The sequence below is a fragment of the Castanea sativa genome, chromosome 4, assembly GCF_040712315.1.
Source record: "Castanea sativa cultivar Marrone di Chiusa Pesio chromosome 4, ASM4071231v1".
NCBI classification, from domain to species: domain Eukaryota; kingdom Viridiplantae; phylum Streptophyta; class Magnoliopsida; order Fagales; family Fagaceae; genus Castanea; species Castanea sativa.
This window is the reverse complement of record NC_134016.1, coordinates 45,109,995-45,137,176: the sequence shown is the minus strand read 5'-3', so window position 1 is coordinate 45,137,176 and position 27,182 is coordinate 45,109,995. Positions and strand designations below refer to the sequence as shown.

At 33.0% G+C, this 27,182-nt stretch overlaps 1 pseudogene; it reads right to left on the bottom strand.

The window, feature by feature from the left end:
* Positions 1-7,618: 7,618 nt before the first annotated feature.
* LOC142632993 (cytochrome P450 736A117-like) lies at positions 7,619-25,463 on the bottom strand (annotated as a pseudogene).
* Between the last annotated feature and the right edge of the window lie 1,719 nt (positions 25,464-27,182).

Here is a 27,182-nt window from a genome sequence, read left to right as displayed (position 1 = left end):
TTTGTAATGTTGGCAAACCATGATCAAAATGTTTAGTCTTGTTTTTAGACTTGCTCAAAGTATGTTTTTTGTGTAAAGTTGGAATCGAGTGCACTGCAGGATTTACTATGTAAATCTGTCTGGCTCGATCAATCGAAAATTAGACTTGATCAATCAAATTTTCGATCGAAACTTGTGCAGATTGTTTTTCTGCAGAATTTTTTCAACTCAACCCAAGCCCGGTTTGACATGTAAGGTTTTATGTTTTGCCCTAGGTATAAAAGGGAAAACCCTAGCCACATTTTAATGTTATTGCAGTTGTTGTTTATGCTGTGTATGTGAATTTCTTGTGAGATCTAGAGTTATTTGCCTTCACATATACTTAGGGTTATCAAGATCGAGATTGATGTCAAGAACTTGATGATCATTCAGTTGGTACATTAAGAGCTTAAAGATACACAAGCGGGAGTGCTTGTACTTGCTGTGAATTTGAGAAAGAAGTAGTCCGTGGACTAGGAGCTGTCACGCGATCGTGGTAATAAGTTTCCTACTCGAGGTAGCAATAGGATGTTAGTGATCTAAGTCGTTATTGTGTAAATATCAATTCTTTCATAGTGGATTCGTTTTACCTTGAGGATAGTTAGGTTAAAATTTTCCCAAGTTTTTTACCAGTTTGGTTTTCCTAGGTTATCATATCGTTGTGATATTTATTTTTCGCACTATTTCAATGATATGATTTATTAGCTGCATTAATAAGAAAGTGACTGAACAGTGGATTCACAGCTCAGCAGCTCCTTCTACCACCTTCACCAGAAGTCTAATGGGACAAGTGTCTTAAGGAGATTTGGGAAAATTGAAGATGGAGGTCTAGGTTGCAAGATGCCATGAAGTATATAAAGGAAATAGACTCTCAAATAAAGGGGATCTAGAGAGAGAATAAAAAAATAAAAAAAAGATCACAGCTAGAACAGTAACTGAGAGAGAGAGTGAACAGTACTTGTAACAATCAAGAACATTGTTCTCAGGCAAGCTTATAAAGATCCATTCATACATTTAAATCTTAGACCTCTGGTCCCTCCTTCTCTATCTGTGTGTTTGGGCAAAGCCCAAACTTGTTCATCCCACTCTCTTTACAAGTATCTACTGATTTGGGTTGAGTTTCAGAAATCCAATCTCACTATTTTCATTGGGCTTGGGCCACCAAATCTCGTGCTCTTACACTAATTATTAAAAAATAAAGTCTATCTGACCATTGAATAAAAATTGTCTCAGACTCAAATACAAGCAAATTAAAACAAACAAAATACCCCATAGATCTGGTCAATGGTGTGATGATATGATATTGCATCGTCAATGAAAGCTATTTATTAAGCTATAGTACATACAATACACCTTTGAATGGAGAATGATATTGATTAAAAATTGCTACTGATGTTGAAGTGGTTGGTGGGAATTGAACAATATCTGTATAATCTATAGAAAATTATTTTGCAGTTAACGGTCTTTCTTTTTTCTTTTTTTCTTTTTTTGCAGAATAAAAAAAAGGGTCCTTAGTGTGGACTCATCGATTTCACCACACGTGACAGTAAAGGTAATACCAGGTGTACTATTAAGGCCTTGATGACACGATCTTTCGTTTTAGCATGGGATTATGGTGGAAATAATTAATTAATTAATTACATCATGCTAAACTTATACATGCTTAAAGGCATAGAAATTTTGGAGCATCAATGGTCATTTTAAATTTAACAAAACAGAAAAATAAAAGACATATATCATGAATAACCTTATAATATAAATCAATAGCCAATGTAGCACATGTGAAACAAGAAACGAAAATAGAAATAAACATATAAAACAAAGTATCTCCCCTTAACATATACGTCCCATAAAAAATAAATACATCATGAGCCAAAAAATAAATACATCAAGAAGAACCTAGATACAATCTAAAGAAGCTCTAAAGCTCAAAAACATCAAAACATCAAAATCTCCCCCTATCTCCCTCAATATGTACTCCCTCTTTTTGTGATGGATTGCCAAAGGGAAATCATAGCTCATCATCAAAAGAAGGTGGTGGAGTAAATCGCCGAACACTTGCCAAATCCGCACGCAAAGCCTGAAGCTCCATGAGCACATCCACCAAAAGCTGACCATGCACTGCCTAAATGGTCATGATAGTATCCAACATGCCCAAATGGATGAATCATCCGAAGTAGAAGGTGGAGGATCAACAGCAACAGTAGGATTGACAAAAGCCTCAGCAGAAAGGTCACCAGAAGGAGGAGGCTGAGCAACTGCACCTGTGGAAGACTCGACACTAGGGCGTTTAGAGCTAGTTTTCATCTGAGCTACTCTCTGCCTAAGAAAGGTGGCACATATGGGAGCTATAATGTGTACGAGCTCAGATGCAAGAAAATCCTCTAAACCTAAATGTAACAAAATCCTATGTATAAAAACAGGGAAGAAAAGACCATGTGATTTAGAACTACTCCTATGAACCTCAACTAAAGAACGAATGAAAAGGGACAGAAAATACATAGGAGCATCAGTCACAAAGGCATAAAAAAATGCACAACGCTTAAGAGAAATGGTGTGCAAGTGAAAGATAGGCCAAATAGAATGACACGAAATTTGAAAAAACAAATAATGAATCTCAATAAGCCCATGTGAGATGATACGAGGATCAGTACCCCACTAAATGGATGTATCAGTGAGATATGACATAATGTTATCAAGAGGAAGGGTCTCAGAATAAGGGTAGACTAGCTGTCGTACCAAAGGTACCCCAAGAGTAAAGGCCACTACAGAAAGAGTAATGGTATACTCTTCACCCCTTATCCAACTACTCACATACTGAGTGTTGGAGGCATCGAAGTGGACAGAGAGGTTCAAGTCGAACTCTCTTATCAAGGCAGCCAAATGAGGGTACTCTATATCCATAAGAGACAACCAACCCCTACGCTCAAAATTTCTCCTAATCTCCCCATCAAGCTCATCTAAAAGCACCTTTCTCTCAACCTAAATAGACCTAAAAATGTTAACTTTCTCATAGGTCTCTTGATTTTCTCAACCCTAAACCTCTTACTATTGAAAGTTGGCATGGAGGTAGAGGTGGAGGTGGATTTCTTGTTTACCCTCGTCTTCCTAACCATGATTCTAAGGGAGGAAAGGGAGGACACAACAGAAACCCAAAAAAAAAAAAAAAAAACCGAGGGCAAACTGCATTAGATAAGGTTAGAGAGAAACAAATAATAATTTATATGATGCATGACATGAATGAACAAATGATGCATGCTCTAATGCACTGAAATTTGTTCAATTATACATTATAAATCAACAATTGACTTGAATATAGAGTTTTAGAACAAAAACCTCAAATTTTGAAAAACTCCAATTTCAAAAACTTAACCAAATTGAGTAATTAATCATTACACTATATAGAAATCATCATATAATGATATAATCAATCAATTACACAAGTCAATTTTACCAAAATAGGCACAATTGAACAAAATCCCCAATTTCATGTAGTTTCAAGCCCTAGAAATTCAAATTTTTCCCAAAATACAAAATTAATCAAATCAATGCATAGGAATCATGTTAATAACATTCAAGGACAAAAACCCATTAAACAAAATTGATTAAAATCAACTGATTTGAACAAAAATTCCAAAATCCCATGTTCGAAATTTAGAGGAAAAAATGCATGAAAAATATGATTTGAAAGAAAAAGAAAGAGCAAAAGGGACTTACTCAAACTAGAAGACAAAAACCCTTTGAAGATTTAAGGCAGAAAGTGACAAAAACAACTTAGATTCAATTGGTCAAGCAAAGAGAGGGAAGAGCTTTTGAAAAGGTATGAAAGGTGTGAAGAACACATGAGAGAAAAATCCTTTTAAATAACTCACAGATTGATTTTCAATAGGTCAAAAATTAGGTTCAGTCAATCGAAGAGCAACTTCGATTGATCTAGCACCAATTAAGCACCGATCGAGCCAGGCAAATTGTTACCATGGTTTTTATCGCATTTTTGACCAGTCAAAAAACACATTTTATCAATAAAAAATCTGGAATTTTGAAATTTTAAAAAAAAAAAAAAAAAACAGAGCAAGTTTCATGCAAGCTCCACTCAAACCACCATAATTCATGAATGAAATGCATGAATATGAGTTTAAATTTTTTTCAAAACACCAAAGTTCAATCCAGATCTTCCAAAAACAAGATTTTCAACCTTTTGTCCCCAAAACTCAAACATTTAACATATTTTGTATCAAAATCAAGGAACATATAATCTTGAATGGCCAAACCAAATTCACGCACAATTTTATGTACTAAGTTTAGCAAAGAATAACTTGTGTAGCGTGTGCAACTAGCAAAAGCATGAGATACATATGAGGTAATAAGTAAATAGAAATTAATCACATTTTCTACAAAATTCATCACATGAATTTGAAAGTGACTATTACCTAAAGAGTTACATCATATAACTCCCACATCTCCTAGAAAACAAGCTTGCAATCATGTAAGTTTCTTGATTTGCCTCATAATGTACACACCAATTTTTATTTCAATTTGAATTTATTATAGCCCAATAATGTATACATCAATTTTATTTTATTAGAATTCATTATAACCAAAGCTACACATTATGTTCTTTTTGTGCATGTGCTACACTTTCTTTAGCACAAAATCATATAATATGCACTAAGGTATTCACGATTGGCTAGTAAACAGTAGTAAGATAGTTATTTATGAATTTCTTTTAGGATTTTTTAGTCCTTACAATCAAAAGTATGTGGCTTCAAAATTAAGATTATGTGATCAAAAATTATGAACAACTCTCACGCAACATGCACAACATAGCTAAAACTGGTAAAGTGAAATAAAATAAGCTCATCCAAGCTAGACAAAGGACATAAACATGTTATGTAAAACTAATATGGCTAGCCTTGATTTCAAGTCCAACAACAATGATGCAAAATATATTTTTTTTCTTTTTAAAAAAAAAAAACAAAACAAAACAACCTAACATGAAATGCATAAATGTTATGCAATACAATTCCTAAAAAACAAAAAGAAAACAAAACACCAAAAGAAGAATAGTGACAAAGAATAGAGAGATGAAGCACAAGGACCATGTCAAAAAGTCTCAATTAGATTGAGTCTTTTGCATCCAAAACCTTTTAGATGCACCTCTAGCATCGGAGTTATTATTCTGATTAGAATGATGAGCAACTCCTAAATTGGAATAAAGGTTTAATACCTTTACCAACTTACCAATAAGTACCATAGGATCTTGTATTTGAGGCACAGGTACTTTTGGCTTATTTGCTCGCTTTACAGCTCGCAACTTGAGACAGTTTGGAAGAATATGTCCAGTCTTTCCACAAAAATGACAAATCTAGACTGGTCTATCATGCAACTTATCCTTAGGGAGAGAAGGCTTCTTAGGTTTAGACACTTTGAGATTAACCCTAATTTTCTTAGAAGGTGTAGCTTCCTAGGTGGAATGAGTTCCAAACAAAGAGATGTTTTCTACAAAACCTAGACCAATTTTTTTTAAAGGAGACTTTTGAACACTCAACATGTAATCAAGTTTAGAACTAGCAGATCTATTAGTTTGTTCTCTAACAACAGATAATTCTAGTTCCAATTTCTTAATCTTGTTAGTCAACATCATGTTCTCAATCTTCACTTTATCAATTAAAGTGCTAGCATCAAGAAATTTCAACACCAAATCTTTCTTATCAAGTTCAAGAGAAGTAATTTTTTAAAAACCTTTTTCAACATTCATTGCATCTTTTGCAACAACTTTGCATAGCTTATTGTAAGTTTCTTGCAAATCAACACATTCAAAGAGTTCCCCATCAAAATGTTAGAATTACTGCCCTTGTATGATGCTATGTATGTTATTATTTATGACATTATGTATGACTTAATGTTGTGTTTAATAAAGTTGTTTTCTAAAAATAATGGTAACATGAATATTAGGACATTATCATATAGTCCATGAGATGCATTGTATGTGATTAATGTGATTTAGTCACAGAAGATGTAAATCACAAATTCCTTGTAAACTCAAAATGTAGTTCGTAGTCGGTGATGAAAATTGGGCATTTCATCTGCGAAGACTATAATATGTCAACTAAGATGATTTGTCTTGATCATGGAAATGGAGATTTCTAGTTGGTATGTTGATATGTTTTAAGAGTTAAAATATATTGAACTGGACCGTGTGAAATTTATTATTCATCCAACGACTGTCAAATGAATAATAAACTCACGACTTATATTTGCATGAACTCTTAATATTGAGAGAATAATAGACTTGATCATGAGGTGTAGGTTGCTTTGATATATCAAGAGTGAGATCTAGAGTAATGGTTAAAACCTCAGTATATTGGGCAACCACATTTAGTGTTGATAGAACATATATTCTCAAGATGGAATTCATAGTCCCTTAATGGAGATACAAAATATTCCTTTGAGATAAGTTTAATGGGTTTGTTATTCAAAATGTTAGGCCTAACTACTTTAGTAAATAGTTACTAGAGTATATATTTATGAAATTGGATTTCATAAATATATGATGAATAACTTAAAGGATTAAATCGGGACTCAAGGATAAGATGTAGTAATTTACAAAGTGACAGTCTACATTCATAACTTTGTGTTACTACAAATATTTTAATGAAAGGGTTATATGTACAATAAAGTCTTGGGATATAATTTATAGATAAGGCCTAGAGTGCAACTATATTTATATAGTGATATTAAATATAGTTAATGGTAACTTTGGACTTGTCAAGAGTTAACTGAAAAGCCCAAGGCCCATTGGAGCTAATGTCTTATTGGTCTCTTTTAGTCCCACTCCAAGCCACACACTTAAGCCCAATTGGAAAGGACCAAAAGGTCAACCCAATTAGATAATCGGTTAGACACAAAGGGAGAAATATACAGAATTTTTTGTAGAGATTTTAAATAAGAACACCATTTTGTGAAGTGGTGTAAGAAGTGTTAGACATTTTTTGACATTCTCCCTTTGGAACTGATTAAGAGACCACACATCTTGGGCGTTAGTAGAATTGGAGTGAAGATTAAAAGTGTTCCTAAGTACTTTTGATCTTCGGTTTTGAAATTCACCGCTCCAAGGTACACTCTCTTGTTCTCAAATTCTAAAACTTATATAGTACATGTTAACATTTATGAATGAAGTAGATCCGTTGTTTTCTGCTGCACACATGCATATTTCCATCACAGAAGGGTTCTCTACAACAATAACACTTTCATCAACTACAGCGGTAGCTATGAAAGCAATGAAGTTTCCATCCCCATCACTACCAGACTCATGATCAGAAACTTTATCATCACTAAGGGTTACAACCATAGTCTTACCCTTTGATCTCAAGAATGTAGGACATTCTGATTTCACATGACCATACCCTTGACAACCAAAACATTGTTGACCTAAAGAATTACTAGAGGTTTGACCTACTTTCTCTTTAGATTTATCAATATTGTTCACTTTAGTGGGTTCATTCCTCTTAAAATTCATAGGTTCTGCATTGTTTTTACCTCTTGCCCTTCTATTATTGTTCCTAAAAAAGTTTCTATAATTCTTGGCAAGATATGCAATCTATGTAGAAGAGAGTTCATCATCAAATCCATTCTCATCAATATCATCAACTGACTTAAGAGCCATTGATTTGGATTTGTTTATCTTGGTTAGGTCTAGGTCATAGGACTGGAGAGATCTTACAAGCTCATCAACAAGGATGGAGTCCACATCCTTACTCTCAGTAATGGCAGTTACTTTGGGACTAAAATCCTCAATCAAGGATCTAAGAATCTTCCTGACAATTTTAGGTTGATCATAACTTTCACCCAAATTATAAGCAGAACTAATAATGTCATTAAGCTTAACATAGAATTCATCAAAACTTTCATCATCAAAGATCCTAATGCTTTCAAATCTAGTTGTTAACTGCTGCAACTTATTGATCTTAACTGCCTTTGTGCCTTCATGCACAGTTTGGAGAATATTCCATGTAGTATGAACAACCTTAACATTTGAGATACTCTTGAATTCCTCTATAGAAACAACATTAAAAATAACATTCATGACTTTGCTATTAAAAGCGGCTGCTTCTTTTTGAGAAGTTTGCCACTCGTTTATAGGAGTAGTCAGCTTCTCCCATCCGTATTCAATGAAATTCCAAACCCTCTTATCAATGGATTTCAAAAGTGTTTTCATCCTTACTTTCCAGTAGGCATAGTTCTTCCCATCAAAGTGAGACGAGATCACAAGAAAGTGACCATGTTCCATGACAACAGGGGTCAAAGGTCAACTCTTAGATCAAAAGATTTAAACACTAGAGCTAACCCGCTCTGATACAACTTGTACGTTTTTTGGCCCCTTAAAACACTAGTTATTTAACCTAGTTATTTAGCCAAGTGATTACTTAGATAAATTATTCAGATCTAGGTTAACACATTCAAATTATATCATGTAAAACAGTGCGAAAAAGTAAATAACACATGATATGATAACTCAGGAAAACCAAACCAGTAAAAAACCTAGGGAGGATTTAACTTAGCTATCCTCAAGATAAAACAGATCCACTATGAAAGAATTAAAGTTTTACAAAAAGACTTAGACTACTAAAATCCTAATGCTATCTCGAGTAGAAAACTTACTACCACGACCACGTGACAGCTCTAAGTCCACAGACTACTTCTATCTTAGATCCACAACAGCCACAAGTACACCCACTTATGTTTTTCTTTAAGCTCTTGAAACAACAACTGAAGAGATCACCAAGTTCTCGATATTAATCTTGATCTTGATAACCCTAAGTATGTATGAAGGTAAACACCTCTAGGTCTCACAAGAGATTCACACATACAGCATATCAAAAATCTCTAAAATGTGGCTAGGGTTTTTCTTTTTTATATGAGACATAAAACATAAAATCCTATACGTCAAACAGGCTTGGACTGAGTTGGAAAAATTTTGCAGAAAAACAATCAGCACGAGCTTCAATCAATCGAGCCTTGCAGAAATTAAATAGTAATTTCCTGCAATTATTCGATTTCAACTTTACACATAAACACACTTTGAGCAGCCTATATGTAGACTCTAAGTTTTGATCATGGTTTATCAACATTGCACATTGAAGTTCTAATACATTTAGATCCTAAAGTCTTAGAACCTAACAATTACGTTTTCCAATATCATTTGTTTGTGTTGCTTAAGATAATTCAAATTTATTATAAAAAAAATTTCATTATATATGTGTGTGAATGTACGTTGTATGTGTTTTTTTTTTTTTTGTTAAATTGTACCTATGCATTACTTAGTTTAATAGGAGTAGTCATTTCTATTGCAATTTCAAATGAAAGAACAAATCAACAAAGTATCTCTTATGAACAATGACTTTTTGTCTTTTATTTAGCAAAACGTTTCCCTCGTCCCCTTATATATATCCATGGAGGCATGGAACATGGGCACCTAAATTTTACACTATTAATTTATCTGATTTCTAATCATTAGTTATCACCATCCATTGGAGTAAAAAAAGAAAAGGAAAAAAAAAAATGAAGCTCCATTTCCTTCACGTTGCTCCGCGCTATTTGCATGTGAAATAGATAAAATCACAAAGTCATCTAGTGCACAGAAAGTGGATTAAAATAGAAGTTAGTGAATACTAAAAAATTGATCGCCATTTGATCATGATTATACAATAGTTACATGCGAGATGTATGCATCTCAAATATAGAAAAATTGTTTTTTTTTTTTATTAAATATAATTTATTGGTTTCAAGTTACAACAATAAAAGAAGGGGTTTTTGAATCATGGTTTTTCTAAATAAAAAAACATGTTATGCCATTGAGTTACAAGAATTTTGGGCAAAAATTGGATAATTATATAATATTCTAAGAGTACAATAAATATACTTCCTCTCATATAATAATGGGTCTTGCTATTAAATTTAAGTTGAATGACATAAAATATGATAAATTCACTTGGCTGAATGAAATGATGATATATAAAATAAGCCTGATTTTTCAAAAAGTAATAAAAAAAATAATAATACAACTTTCTTCTCATTAAAAAAATTTCTAAAATGAAACTTGTATTTACTAAGTTTAACTGAAATTTATTTTAATCCTCTAACTTTACTTTTGGTTAATTGAGTTTTTTAAATTTCAAATTTATTTAAATCAAGTTTTTTTCCTATTTAATTAAAAATTGCCATTAAAAAAAATTGTTAAAACAATGGCAGCAGCAACAAGGATGTTACATTTGGCACTAAAAATTGCAAGAAATGTGACAATTTCTTCTCTCTTTTTCGGGCAAGTACATGTTTTAGTTTTTGGGGTTTCCCTTGTAGATGTTTTTATTTTATTTTTAATGGGATTCCCTTGTTGATGTTCAAACATGCCTAACAGCTTCAATAAAAGGATAATATGAACATGAATCTGAGTAAATAGTAAGCAAATGATGAACCCTTGTCAAACGATTATTTGTAACCCCTGTAAATTGTCTCGAGTGAATGCTAGGAAGGATGCATAAAATATAGCTTGTGAAATAGGCAGAAACGTTTAGCTGGAAGTTTAAAACACAATGGGTCTATCTCATTAATTATTGAACTCCACCCAAAATTATGAATAGCTAATTATTATTTGTTGGGTTAAGATAACTTGACCCTGGTTAATTAATTTAATTACCAAAATTAATTAATTAGGTTAAATTGCATGCAAATTGTGAAGGTATCAACAAATCACCAATTAAAGTAAATGTAACAGAAATTAAATTGATATGGTAATTTGTTGACAAATGGGGAAAACTTATCGCAAGGCAAAAACTTCACCACGTGATTTTAAGGTCACCACTCCCAAAAATCTACTAATCAACAATTAAGCAGTTACATGTATAAGGAATCTTACCACTACGCTGGCCTATCCCAGAATACTAACCTACAGTTGAACCTTTGCACCAATAACCAATTGGACTTAATCTTGTAGTAGCCTTCTTTCCTTTGTTGCACAAAGCACCAATCAATAACTAACTCTTTTGCACGAATCCTAGTACATGACCAACTCTAGCAGTTTGAATGGTTGTTGTTGGCGGCAAAGTCTTCTCTTTATCGACGATGAAGATCAGGAATTACTTGATTACAAAACCTTATGGTGTACAAACGCAGTATCTTCTCATAGAGAAAAATAAACTTTTGGTTTCTGTCTCTATATGTGACGGTTCTTAAAATAAGCTCTATATATGTGTAGGACTATGAGAAAAGAAACCCTAATCTGGAATCCTGAATTCATAAAGCTCGATAGATCGAGCTTCTATCAAGCAACCCATTAATATTGATAGCAGCTTCCTGTCTAGCTATTTGTCGAGTTTCAGTAAAACAACTTTTCTTTATTTGTTTCCTGAATTAATCTCCATGTCTTTAATACAACCTCTTGAAATGTATCAAACTCAATTTAGATTTACCCAATTTACAAGTAAAATGCATTTTATTAAAAAGATTAGCCAATTACATAGAAAATTATGACCCTAACATTATCCATAGTTTGTTTATGATGGTACCCTCTCTATCTATAGCTACGTTTTAGATACAAATGTTGTTTTCTTGTATTATTACACTCCTTATCTTGCTAGTTGCTATTTCTTACCAATGAATCTTAAGCTCTTTCAACTTTTAAGGCACATAGAAGTAAGTGATAACTTGGTAGTCCTTTTTCTCTTATTGGTGGTGGATCTCACTTACTAAATTTATCATAAATTTTATCATAAATGTGAAAAAAAAAAATGAGCATCATGTCACTATACTCTAGATAAAGTCTTTGATAGTTGAATAAGAAATTTGGGATTCAATCTCCGCGTATACCAAAAACCGATTAGTATTTTGATCTAATGATAAAGAGCTATCACAGGAGCACACGCCATAAGTTAAAACTCTCTAAAAAAACATTAGGATTATAATTCAGAAAAGTAATTTCTTTAATTAAGTATACCCACATCCTACGTTAATTGATTAGATAATGTGGGTTTAAAATTTCTTAGGATGACACCAATTCCAAATAAACCCATATTGCAGTTAATGAAGCCTACATCCTACGTTAAAAAATTAAAAAATAAAATAATGACGTGGGGTTGTATTGATTTTTGTAGAAAGTTTTAGCTTTGAAAAAAAAAAAAAAAGCTCTATGCAACCTAGAAAATAAACACAACTGGTGCATTATCTTTTATAGCTCTAAATCATCTAATTATTTTTCTTTCTTGTTCTTTAAAAGTTTTGGAAGTTTTGACATCTAATTCTTTGATTTTTTTTACTTTTTTTTTTTTTTGCAAAATCTAAATTGTCTAACATATTTCAACAACTATAACCATAGATTATTTTTTGGAAGGTAACTCATCTTTCTCTATATTTCTTTGTTGTGTAGTCACATTGTCATTTTTTTTTCAATAATTTCTAGTCTTTGAATATTTAAAAAATATTTTTTTTTTTTTTTTGAAAGTTTTAACATCTGAATTTTTTTAATTCAATTTTTGCAATAACTGACCTATCTACTATATAACCATGGAAGGATTAGTCCTTTAAGAGTAACCTCATCTTTCTCTTATATTTCTTTGTTGTGTAGTCATCATATATATTTTGTTTTGTTTTAAAATTAAATAAACAAATTTGGGAAAATAATTAGGTTCACACTTGTCCCTTTAAATAATGTGAAATTTGGCCCATTATTCATTTATTGAATGAGCTTTTGGACTAACCCAACAAACATAAATTTGACATAAAAATAAAATATAAAGATTAATAAAAAAAAAAAACCAACAAGCACAACTTACTTGAAAAGGTCTTCTAAATCAAACCGGCCCAAATCCAAAATGACAAAAAGAATAAGGACATAGAATATCTACAACGAATGTTATATTCACACGCATCCTTTAAAATAATGTGCCATTTGGCCCATATTTCACTGCGTGTGCTTTTTTTAGCCTGTTGCGTTATCTGTAGGGATGGCAATGGGGCGGGGCGGGGCCGAAGGATGGGATCTTCGCCCCCGCTCCCGCCCCGTATAGATTTTTCTTACCCCATTGCCGCCCTGCCCCGCATGACGGGGAAAATTTCTTACCCCATCCCCGCCCCTTAAGTCCCCGCGAAGACCCGCAAAGCCCCGCCCTACATTGTAAAACTTTATTTCTTGTTAATTTTCCCTATAACTATTACCATTTTTTCAAATAAAATGACATGTTTCAATATTAAAAATATACTTGAAATTATAAATAATTTATCCTATAAAATCAAACTAATTTTTAGCAAAAACTAAATAATATTATCTAAATGTTTAACAAGACAATGTCACAACAAAAATCTCATAGTATGACACAAAAATCTCATATTATGTTAATGATGAAAAGTAAGTTGAGAAAGACATATGAATCATGAATGAAAATACAAAAAAAAAAAAAAAGAGTTGAAACTGGTACCTAATTTCCAACTTTGCTTGAGAGAAAAGAGAGGTAGAACCACGTTAGGTAGAATAAAATAAGCTGATGATATTTTTGTTTAAATAGTAAGATTTTAGAGTATGAAAAAATTACAACTTAATTCTTATTAACGCGGGGTGGGGCAAGGTGGGTTTAAAAAGTGTAAACATATCCCATCCCCGCCCCGCCCCGTGGTGCGGGTCTAAAATCTCGCCCCATCCCCGCCCCATCACCTTTGCGGGGCGGGGAAAACCCGCACGGGAAGGGGCGGGTCAAGCGGGGCGGGGAAAAATTGTCATCCCTAGTTATCTGGATTCCATCAGCGCTATGTAGAGTTCAATTAAGGGCTTTGCCCCTTTTTTTTTTTTTCCGGTTTACAAATTATTTTAGAAAAAATTTTAAATTACTTTTAAGAAAAATATAAAATTTTTATAAAAAAAAATATATTTTATTATTTTTCTATTAAAATATTTTTAAAAATAATTCTTAAATCAATACTTTTAGAACATTCATTAACTTTTCCCTCATATAATCCACCCCATCTCTTCTATAGCCTTTTTTTTTTTTTTTTTGCATGTCAGAAGGTTAAAATTAGCATATAAAAGTTTTTTTCAAAGTTAAATTATTTGAAATAAATTTGAGAAAAGAAATAATATGAGACCTACAAACAGTTTATCTATGTCGAAGGTCAAATTATTGCACTATCGTCACAGATTGATGACATGATGATGGACAGTGACAGCAACAAGAGAGATCCGAATCAAAATTTGAGGAGTTCTAGCCTCTTTGGCCATTCCGGTCAAAAAGGGGGAGTAGTTTGAGAGGGAGTTGCTTAGTTTGAGGGGGAGCATAGCATAGCATAACATATCATAGATACTGGTTTATTTTGGCGGTTTAGTAGTTTACTTTTGCTTTAATAGTCTATTTTCATTTACCTTATAGTTTTTATAACTCTTGGATATTTACATTGCTTTCTTTTAAAGCCTTAAAGTAATTTAGTATAAAACTTCAGTTTATTTTTTAGTACTTTGTTTATGTATCCTTGTTTTGTAGCATTTTAAGTACCTTTAGATTAATGCATACATTATCTTTAGCACTACACTCTTGTGCCTTTGTTGGATCTTGTATCCTTAATGCAAATACCTTTTGTGTTTTGCAATTGATGTGTGTTGGACATGCAATTAATTTTTGCATTGCTCTTAATTGCATTGCGTGTCTAGATGATCATTTACTAGTTAAATGTTCATTGTAGTCATTCTTTGATGATTGTTCTTATTTGATCAAGTTATGCTTCATAGTTTATATCTTGTTTGATTCCTTGATCGCATTTTACTTGTTCCTATATGTACCTTGTATTCAACTTGTCATAAGCTTAATGAAAATTTTGTTTTTGTAGTGTTTCAGGATACAAGTGTATACATGCAAGTGCTTCACAGTTTCTAGATTAGGTGTGAGTGAGTTTTACCACTATTCCCAAACTCACGTTTAAGTCTAGAGTCTATTTTAGGGGTTTTGTCATGAAATAGCCAAAGGGGGAGATTGTAAAGTTGTTATTTACAACTATTTTGTGTTGGCTTTAATTCCATGCCAAATTTGATTGTAATTTTGTTCAACCATGTTTACCCTGTATTTTATATGGGATTTCATTGTATGAGTTGTGGGTGAAAGAGAGTGTGAAGACTCAAGTTTTTATTGAAGACAAAGTGGATTTAGCAAGAAGTTCACGAAAAGCCTTCTCGCGAAGTGAGCCACGTACAGAGCATATAACTGGAATGCGAAGAGTCATAAAAAATTGGTGACAACTGGTTTTCACAAATAATTCGCAAGTAAGGCCTTCTTGCGAAACATTTTGTTTTGCTATATTGGCATATCTATTACACCATGTCTTCACCCACACTATATATACCCATATTACCCATATATTGTAAGAAGTGCTTTCAAAGAGAAAACCCCTAGCATACACACTTAAGAGTTAGAGATTATTATAGTCACAATCATCTACACAATCCTTTGTAGTTTTCCTTTACTCCTACCTCTCCAAATCCATATCCTTGAGAAATTGATAGCCCAAACACTTACCACACCCATTCTGAGTGTCAAGTGAGGTTTTGGTGCTGTTGGGAAGTATTAGAAGAAGTCAAGTTTTGGCAGATGCAATCGAGCTAAATTGGAAAGCTAGACAAGACACGATTCCGAGAAGCCTTGTTGGAGTAGGAGCTTGGAGGGCTTAGGTGCATTGGGTAGATTAGGCTTGGAGGTCTTTTGCTATTCGTGTATCTCAACTTATTGTCTAGTGGATCGATTTACCGCTTGGAGGGCGGAGGAGAGGTTTTTCGCCGAGTTCTTCGATAACACATCACCGTGTTATCTTGTGTTTGCATCTTTCTTGCCTACTCTTTTAGCTTTGATTTTACTGTTGATATATGATAAATATGGCTTAGAGTAGTTTTATTGTTTGTTCGCTCGCATTTACTCTATTCCACACTTAGTTAAGTTAGAGTAAAATCAACCGAGTCGTAATCTTTTAATTTGGGGGTCCAAATAGCTATTGTGTTTTAGCACAAATCCGAGCTTTCAACATGCATATTTCGAAGATTGATTTTTGTGTCTTAGACCCAAATTTGATGTCGGTAAGATCTTAGAAGCACATAATTAATTTGCATTCATATTTTGGAGATGGATTTTTGTGTCTTAGGTGTGTAGGAATTTCCAACTTGGGTGGAGGATCAATTGAAGCTTTTGATTTGGATGATGAGCAATCAAAGGGGAAAGTAAATGGTTCAAATGGAAGCATCAAAACCCTGGGGAAAACATAGAGAAATTACCTCAATGAGTTGCAATGTACTGCACACAAGGATTAAGATGTGAGAAAGCTTCAAGTTATCTACTAAGCAAATGATTCAAATATGTGATTATCTTAGGGAGATCATTTTATGTTTTCTAATTGTTTGATTTGTGTTATTTTACAAGCTAAAAATGTACTACTATCATCCTATGTTCAAAATGTAATACCAATTGTCTAATTATTTGTTTATGAATAATCTATAAACACAGATGCTCTAACTTTGTATTAATTAGCTTGAACCACATTACATGCCCATGTGTTTCAGACATGTAATATTTCCTAGTGGCAATTTTATGGATGCTAAGAACATGTTCTAAAAGCTTGAATTTACATGTTTTTTAGCAAAAACTATTTCAAGAAGAGATAAATCTTAAACCTGTGCATCGTATGAGTTAATGACTAGTTACATTTCAAACCTGATCGTGACTTATATAATCGATCGGATTTGGCGCTTGGGTAGGGAAAACCATTATATATATATATATATATATATATATATATATATAAAGAGAGAGAGAGAGAGAGAGACGCACGCCCACACAAGAACAATGTGTTTAAGTATTCAAATTATTTCTACAATAACGTATTGTATTTCATAAAAATGAGTAAGTAAATGCAAAAATGGTTTTAAATTTTAATAATTTATATATTTTATGAGATTAGCAATAAGTCAATATCCATAATGAATTTCGCTTGAAATTTATTTTAAAATACTAAAATTCATTACATGACAATTATAAGCAAAACTTTGACTATGAAAAATTAAAACTCAACTTATTAGTGTGTGTATATATTAAACCTTAACAAATAAACATTATATAATAGTTATACTATCATTTTATGGGTAAGCTAACATTGAAATGATGTTTAATATTATTCAAATGAGTGGTATTTTACCATTCAAATCTTTGAATATAAATATACATGTCTGTACGTTGTGCTCGTGCATAGTGGCATGGGTGTATTTAAATGTCTGCAGATGATGTGTGTGTCTATATATATGTTTATATATATATATATATATATATATATATATATATATATATATATATATATATATATATATATATTACAAGTTTTAGCCCTTAAATTCAAATTCTGGTTATGCCATTTATTCCCATGCGAAGTTTATCAATCCCAAAAATGAGGATGAGATGCACATGAGAGAGAGAGATGCTTACTAGGAATAGAGCTTTAATGCTAACTCTATCAATAGGGAAACCGATAACGTTTTCTTTTTGAATCCAAAAAAAACATCGACAAAGTCACTAATGCTATGTTTGGAAGTTTGGAGGGAGAGGAGAGTAGAGGGGAGTAGAGTAGTGGGGAGGAGAGTAGCGGGAAATGATTATCATCCACCATGTTTTCAAAATTAAGTTAGGAGGAGAGGAATAACTAGCCTTTTCATAGTTTGTAATTTTGTTAATATGGTAATGGTAAATTTGATAATTCATTTGGTCAAGTATTTATATACTCTACTCTTCCTCCAAATCTCTCCAATTTGAGGAATTAAAAATGAGAGGTTAGAAGTAGTTAGAACCCCTCCAAATCTCTCCCCCTCCTCCCTTTGAAAAACATCAAAATAAATTAATTTAACTTACTCTCCCTCCCTCTACTCTACTTTACTCCGCTTTACTCCCCCTCCATCCAAACAAGCTATAAGAACATGATCATGACCCTCTTTCTTCTCAAAATTTAAATGCTCTTCAATTGCTGCTTCTAGAAAATCATAAAGTTGTTTGGCCACTTTCTCCACTCTAGCATCCAAGCCATTAACTTGATTCACCCAAGAAAGCCATGGAATACAGTCCCCCGTACTTATGACACCCAACAATTCCACAAACTCCCCCGGAAGCTTATTAAACTTCCTTCACCTTCCCCTTCACCATATTTCTTTCCACCCTACATACTACATGAGTGAGCTCTACAAACACCTTGCTAAAATTCACAGATGAAGATGAATCATAACACTGTTTGATTTTCTTTATCATTAGGGAAGTTTCCTCCTATCTCACATAGTGAAAGGACTAAACTCTTTTGTTACTCAAAAGATGTTGCACAAGTATGCTTTTCATTTGCCTCCAATACTCACCATAAGGAGCCATTGAAACATCTTTGTAACTGTACAATAGTTTATCAAACCAGTGGTGGCGCCACGTTCAGCCCAGTGTGTTCTCAAGAACACCCTGGCCTGAAAAAAAAATTTATATATAATAATTACTTTTTTTTTTTTTTTTACCCTTTAAAAAATAATTAGGAACACCCTCAAATAAAAAAATTATTTGTTCTACTTTCAAGCAAAAAAAAAACAAAGCCCAAAAAAAAATTTTGAACTGAAATCTGGAAAAAAAAAATTTGTAACAAAGCAAGCCCATAAAAAAGCCCAACATCAATCCTAAACAACATATGGTAAAGCAAACCCAATCTAAAGAAAAAAAAAAAACAACCCAACAGATGGTAAATAGGTAAAGCAAACCCACAGATTCTAAAAAAAAAAACCCAATATACGCATCTGCCGATTCATCAAATGGTAAAGCTAAAGCAAAAACTAAAATCTTAAATCACTAAATCAGAAACCTAACCTAAAGACAAAAACCTCATCAGTCAACAGAGCAACACTGCAACACAACAGCCAATAGACGAATCAGGCATCAAAGATCGGTCAAAAAACACAACTCGAGCTCCAATCCAGAGCACATCACATTAGGATTCGAGCATCAAAGATTGCTCACTGGATCGGATCGGAGTTCGCCGATCGGTCACACTCGTCGCTCGCTCCGTCACTTGTCGCCCGACTTGGCGGCTTGGCCTCAATTCCTTCGGCATTGCCCCTCAGGGGCTCAACCTCAGGCCTTTTTGCTCCCTCAACCTCAAGGTATTTCATCTTTACTACCTTCTCTCTCTTTTTCTCTCTTACATACACGGGTTATTGGATTTCTCTCTGTCTCAGTCTCTCTCTCTTTATCTGAAGAATGAAAATGAAATGATTCAAATGAAATGAGAGTCTCTCTCTCTCTCTCTCTCTTTAAGACTTTTAGACTTTATCTAATTCTTTTGAACTGTGATTGGCTGATCTTAGCTTTACTTTATAACTTTAGTCTTTATTAATATTTGCCCCTGTTTTTGGTTTTATCCGTTGGTGTTGGTGAGATACAATTAAGGCGTAAATGCACTTTTGGTCCCTACGTTTTGAGATCATTTCTATTTTGGTCCCTACATTTCTATTTTACCACTTTTAGTCCCCACAATGAAAAACACATTCCATTTTGGTCCCTACCATTACTCACTTAACAGAAGAATCCTACGTGACAAACAGAGTAAAGTGCTGACACTTTTAATTCTGACGTGGCTATTAAAATAATAAAATGAAAAATAATTTGGCCATTAATAGATGACAAATCAGCATTTTAAATATGTAAAAAAAAGCCACATTAGAAAAAATAAAATAAAATAATAAAAATAAACTTATTTTTTAAAAATAAAATAAAATATTCTTTTCATTATATTTTTGGAAGACATATTCTTCACTAGAACATGATTGTTCATGTTCTTCCCCGAACTCTCCTCTCTGAGCTCAAAATATCTTCCTAAAACTCTCTCCCTTTCTCTCTCAAACTCTCTCAATCTCTTTGGTTGAAAATCCCAAATCTTTCTCTCTCTCAATTAGGTTTCTCTTTCTCTATCTCAAATCACTGTCTTTCTCAAAGCAGTAGGTCTCTCTCTCAAATCGGTGGGTCTTTACCTTAGATCGGTGGGTGCTCTTGGACCGGTAGGTGGTTTTTGTCTCAAATTGGTGGGTCTTTCTCTATTTCATCTCTCTATCTCTTAGTTCAGTGGTGGAGATTTCAATGGAGAGAGGTGGCGGCGCACTCCAATGGTGGGTTTGTGGGTGATGATTTTTGTTGATTTGAGTGGGGTTTTCACCTTGTTCAAATCTGGTTTTCTGATGAGGGCTTAAGATTTTATTAAGGGAGTTTTATGGGTCTGGGTGGTAGTGGAGACTAGCGATGGAGGTGAAGAAAGACAGACTCAACTCGGTGAAGGTGGAGATCAATGGTGTTGGTTGGGTTTTATGGGTCTAGGTGGCGGAGGTCAGCCGGGCTCACAGGTTATGGGTAAATCTGGATTTTTTGGCCATTGGTGGGGTTTGAAGGTGGTGGATCGGTGGAGGATTTTCTTGGTCTATTGTTGTGTTTGGTTGAGTTTTGATGTTTAGTGTTTGGTTGGTTGGGTCCGATAGAGATGTTTTAGTGTTTTGGTATTTTTGTAATTGTTGGGTTTTGGTCTCATTTGAAGATTGCTGTGTGTTTCGCATATTTGGTTGCTAAGAAAATGCAAGAAGAGAAACAAAAATATTATTTTTTATAATTTTCTAGGCAACAAGTTATTTGAGGAAGAACATGAACAATTCTGGGAAAGTGAGGAAGAACATGAACAGTTATGGGAAGAACACAAAGAACATAACAAAGTAATGATCTTCCAACAAAATAATAAAAAGAAAAAATAATGATGAAAATAAAAAATGATGAAACTTTTAGATCTTAATTCATGTGAATTTTGGTTTTTAATTCTTTTTTTTTATTTAGTTAAAATTAATAAATTAATTTTTAAAATTTATATGTTGATGTGTCAAGGGTGATATGGATTTTTAATAATATTTAAGTCCTCCGTCAGCCATCTCAGATATTTCCATCTGTTGACTGACAGAAATAACCAAAATAATACGCGTTAATTGATTTAAGGACTAAAAATGGTGAAATTAAAAATGTAAGGACCAAAATGGAAAAAAGCCAAAATATAAGGACTAAAAGTGCATTTACGCCTACAATTAATTGTCTTTTATTGTATTTTGATTGTGAATTTTTTTTATTGGCTCTTGTGAATGGGGGCCATGGAGATGGGGCTTGTCTGTTGAGGGGGGGGGGGTGGATGAGCACGTGGGTCCAAGGTGGTATTTTTGAATTGGGGGAAGTAAATGCACATGGGGTGTGTGCTAGTGCAACTAATAAACAATAATTTAATTAACCAATAATTAATTGGAAGAAGCAACTAATAAACAATAATTAACAATGTAATTAACCAACACATTATAAAAGACAAAAAAAATAAATTATGTTAGGCTAAACAACAACTAATAATTTTATAATTAATGAAACAACAATATAACAAATTATAGTTTATAAAAGACAAACAATAATGAAACAACTAAACAACAATAATTAATATTTTTATTAATATTTCAAATGAACTTGTAGTTTATTGTTTTTCTTTTGCTAGAATTATGGACAAATATTTGATAAGAAAACCACATACCCACGATTCATCTCCTGTGCAAGATTCATATTCATCTACTAATCGAATTCATGTTGACTTTAACTTAGAAAATCTTCCTTCAGATCCTAGGCTACGAGAAAAGATATCATCTTATCATCCTAATAATTATGATGAAATAAGACGATATTATTTACAAAAAGGCCCTTGTCAACCTGTTTTCCGAAACCATGATGATTACCCTTTATCATATTTTTTTGGAAAGCCCCATCGATTTATATCCAAATGGTATGTAAATAGAAAGTGGTTGGAATATAGTATAGACAAGGATGTAGCATTTTGTTAATATTGCTACCTATTTGGGAAAGATATTGGTAAGCAAAGAGGAGGTGAGACTTTTGTAATGAAGAGATTCAAACTTTGGAATCAGAAAGAGAAGTTAAATTCCCATGTTGGAGGAATTAATAGTGCTCATAACCAAGCTGTCAAGAAGAGTGAAGATCTAATGGAGGAAAAGCAACACATTCAAAGTGTTTTGGTTAAGTAATCAAATCAAGATAGAATTGAATATTGGGTTCAATTAAATGCAATAGTTGATTGAATAAGCTTCCTTTTATGTCGAGGATTAGCTTTTCGTGGTCACGATGAATCTTAAGGTTCAAGTGATAAAGGAAATTTCCTTGAGCTTCTATAATTTTTAGGGGATCACAATGAATCTATCAATGAAGTGTTACAAAAAGCTCTGAAAAATTGCAAGCTTACCCACCATGAAATTCAAAAAGACATTGTAAATGCAATTGCACGTGAAATATCCAAAGCCATCATCAAGGATCTTGACAATGAGTTCTTTTCAATATTAGTTGATGTGTCACGTGATATCTCAGTAAAAGAGCAAATGGCTCTCGTTCTTCGTTATGTGAATAAAAAAGGAATTACTATAGAGCGGTTCCTTGGTACTGTACATGTAGCAAGTATCACTACTTTGTCACTCAAATATGCTATTGAATGTTTACTTTGTGAACATAATTTGAGTTTATCGAAACTACGTGGGCAAGGTTATGATGAGGCTAATAATATGCTAGGTGATATCAATGGTCTCAAAACTTTAACTTTAAATGAGAATAAGTCAACATTTTATGTCCATTGTTTTGCTCATCAACTTCAATTGACACTTGTTACCGTCGCTAAAAATCACATTAACATTGTTGAATTTTTTTATGTGGTTAGTAATTTAGTAACTGTTGTTGAAGGCTCTTGTAAGAGACAAGATGCTCTTCGAGATGCACAATTTGCCAAAATCAAAGAAGAATTAGAGAATTGTGTACATAGAAGTGGGCAAGGTTTGAATCAAGAGACAAATCTTAAACGTCCTAGAGAAACACATTGAGGATCATATTATGGGACTATTCTCAACTTGATTTTGATGTCCTCTACTGTTGTTGATGTACTTGAGATTATTGAAGAAGATGACCTCTCTAACCAAAAATTTGAAGCTCGATCTATTATGAGGTCAATTCTATCTTTTGAATTTGTCTTTGCTCTACACTTGATAAAAAACATTTTAGGGATCACAAACGAGTAGTCAATAGCATTGCAAAAAAAAAAAAAAAATCAAGATATAGTAAATGCTATGAATCTTGTTAAAGTGTCTAAGCAATGATTGCAAGTGATGAGAGATGATGAATGGATATCTTTATTGACTGAAGTGTCTTCATTTTGTACCACATATGATATTCCAATCTTGAACATGGATGAAATATTTGTAGTTAGTGGGAGGTTGCAACGTAACACCTAACAAAATACAAATTTACATCATTATCATGTTGAGCTATTCTACACAGTCACAGATATGCAACTTCAAGAGCTTAACAACCGTTTTTCAAAGACGAATACTGATTTGCTACTTTGTAAGGCTTCCTTGAATCCAAGTAATTCATTTGCGGCTTTTGCTAGACGTATCAACTTTTCCTTATCAAAAGCCACACATGCTAAAAATGTAATTCATTTATGGCTTGTTTGAATCCAAGTAATTCATTTATGGCTTTTGCTAGACATATCAACTTTTCCTTATCAAAAGCCACAGGGAAGTTAGTGCTTCAAGGAGTAAGTGAACTTGCTGAAAAGTTAGTAAACATAGCAAAGAGACTTATCCATTAGTCTATTTGCTTGTGAAGTCAGCTTTGACCCTTCTTATCGCTACTGCAACAATAGAAATAAGTTTTTTAGCAATGAAATATATAAAGAATGAACTGCGCAATCGAATGCAAGATCAGTGGATGAATTGATAGGCCAAAAACGTATTGACCCCTTGTGATAGATTAATTAATTAATCAATTAGTCAAGTTTAATTAATTAATCAATTTAACATACAAACGCGTGGTAGTACAAACAAATCACCAATAAACTAAAATGCAGCGAAAAATAAATTGACACAGTAATTTGTTTACGAATGGGGAAAACCTTCAAGACAAAAACCTCACCGGGTGATTTTAAGTTCACCACTCCCGAGAATCCACTATTATCAAAACAAGCGGTTACAAGTAAAGGAATCTCAGTACCTTATACCAACCTACAGTTAAACCCTTACCCCAATACCCAATTGGACTTGTTCTGTAATGACAATCTCTCATTTTCAATGCACGACTCCCAGTACGTGACTAACCAATTGCGCGGATCCCAGTCTACGACTTCAATCACCAACTTGAGAAAGATGTTGGCTGCAAAATTCTTCAGTTCATCTTCACAATGAAAAACAAGAAGATGCTTGGTTACAAAATCCTATGATGCACAAACACAGCAACTTCTTCACAAAGAGATGAACTAGGCCAAACTTAGTCTTCAGTCACAAATTGCTTGAACAAACTTTGCTCAATGCTTGTGCAACTTGTGTCTTCTTTGACGGACCTTAAAATAATCATTTTATATGTCTAGGGTTGTGAGAAAAGAAGGTCCAAAGACATATCCACGGATTGAAATCAAAACAGATCTGAAAAACTGTTTTTCTTAAACCTCGACAGCTAGAGGTGTCGAGATGCTGTCGAGCAGCTGTCGAGCTTTAATGTCAGGCACTTCTCAACTTGTTTCTTGGATAGATTTGCATGGCTTTAACACTTGATCTTGAAACAAGATTTCTTGATGCATTAAACACATCCTAGATCTATCCAAATACAAGTAAAGTGTATTTTGTCAAAGGATTAGCTAATTACATAAAAGAACGACATATGTTCTTAACAAGTGAACCACATATGTCCTAACATGAATGATTGCTGGATTGTGTATATTGAAAGAGATGTAGCTTGTAGCTTTGATAATGAGACTATCATGCAACAATTTCAAAATATGAAAACTCGTAGAAAGCAATTGTAAACTTTATGTATTTGCGTGTTTGTTTTATTGTTGTTGTTGTCAATATATGAATTTCTTTTTTTATTAGATTGTGTAATTTATGCTTCTTAAGGAACACCCTGAGAAAAATTCCTAGAGCCGCCACTGTATCGAACATGCTTGATTTGGGGCAGTTTGCAAATTTTAGGTCTTGGGTCTTCATTATCTCTTGGGCAACATCAACAAACGAGACAACAAGGACTGGTACGCTGCCAAAGTGAAGCAGCATGAGAGGGCCATGGCTTTGAGCTAAGGTTTGGAGTGACCAGTGAGGCTGTAAGCCAAGTTGGTGAAGGTTTCCAATGATTGGTAGCTTTGGTGGTGAAGGTGGTGAGTCTTTTTTGGTGTTTCTGTTTGGAAGGAAGGAGGACCATTTGAATAGGAGCATGAAGACGAAGGCCAAAGATGGTTAAAAAAAAGGGTTGGAGCAACATGAATGTTACATTTGGCACTAAAAATTGCTGGAAATTTGACATTTTCTTCTCTCTTTTCCGGGCAAGTGTATGTTTTCCTTGTTGATGTTCCATAAATTTTCAACTTTTATATCTATACTATTATTTAAGGGGATTCTCCTGTTTGGATTTCTCATTTTTTTAGTTCAAAAATGCTTCTACACCCCTATATTTAAATAGAGACAAAACTAAAGGACAATCCAGTAAAAATGCGACTCTATCTCCTACTAAAATATTATCTAAAAAATAGGATCACTTTTCTATTAATTTTCAAATTACTTTATGCACTTATAAATTAGATTTGCAAAATAAAATTATATATATAAAATAAAAACACAAACTTTTTTTTCTTAAAAAATAAAGTCTTATTGCACGCTTGAAGCGCATATGATAAGGCTAGTATATATAAAATCACTTTGGATGCTCATGTCAAGCCCAACCGCCCCAAGAATATTATCAACATGAATGTGAATATGAGTCAGAAAGTGACTAATGATACACCAATTCACAGGATACGAACGCGACGTGTGGATGCTAGACACGTGGAGTGAAAGGAAGGAAAATACAGACTGGGCATGAGAATGTTACATGCTAGAAGGTAAAACACGATATGTGTGCATGTGATGCACCTCAATTTGAATTCCACAAAAATGTTTGAATATTTGATTAATATTCCAGCACTTTATGGTGGTATATTCTCTCTTTCTATAGGTTTTGGACACAAATGTTGTTTTCTTGTATAGTTACACCATTTCTCCTACAAGTTAGACACAAATGTTGTTTTCTTGTATAGTTACACCATTTCTCCTACTAGTTACCATTGAATATTTGGCTCCTTGAACTTTGGAGGCACATAGAAGTGAGTGGGTTCACTCAATTTGAATCTTGATTTGATGATTTTCTTGGTTAGCATGACTCTTCACAGATGAAAATTTTTTTCCCATTCTAAGAGAGAGACTTTACAAAAATTGATTCATGATATAAATATGAAGAGATAAACTATGAGTCTTCCCTTAATAACGTTGATGCAATATCACGAATTTTTATATACATCAATGAGATTATTTATATATCAAAACTATTGAAATATATATATATATATATATATATATATATATATATAGTTATATTTCTAAGTTTTGTTTGAATTCAATGGTGAATTTGAATATTGGATAACAGATGATATAAGAATTAGGGTTGTCCATTGGTGCTAAGATAATTAGTCATTACCATACCACATATGATAAAAAGTTGAGGTTGGTGGTGGCAATTTTCTTTAGTGTATTTATAAAAGTCATATTAAAGATGTGTTTTTAAATATAAATTATATACTTTTGGTGAAATAAAAAAATTATTGATATATTTATTTTAGACCCCTTAAGTAAAAATTTCTAGTTGCACCACTATTTGGCACTTGCCTTCTTTTCTTTACATAATTTTTCTAATATTGAGACATTATAATGTCCTTGTATTTTTGTTATTAATGCATACATTATTATGTAAATTTAAAATTTTCTTTCTGATGTGAAACTTCATTGCATTTCGGTTCAATATTTATTAGGTACTATACTCTTTCATTTATTTCTAAATTCCATTCTCATGCCAAAATGGAGTGGATAACAAAGAGAACACTACAAGAAAAATATATTTTTACCATCAAGTTGTACACATCATTTCTCATCACTCAATTAGTTGACATGAATTCCATAAATAATAAGAAGAAGAAGAATAAGAAGAAGAAGT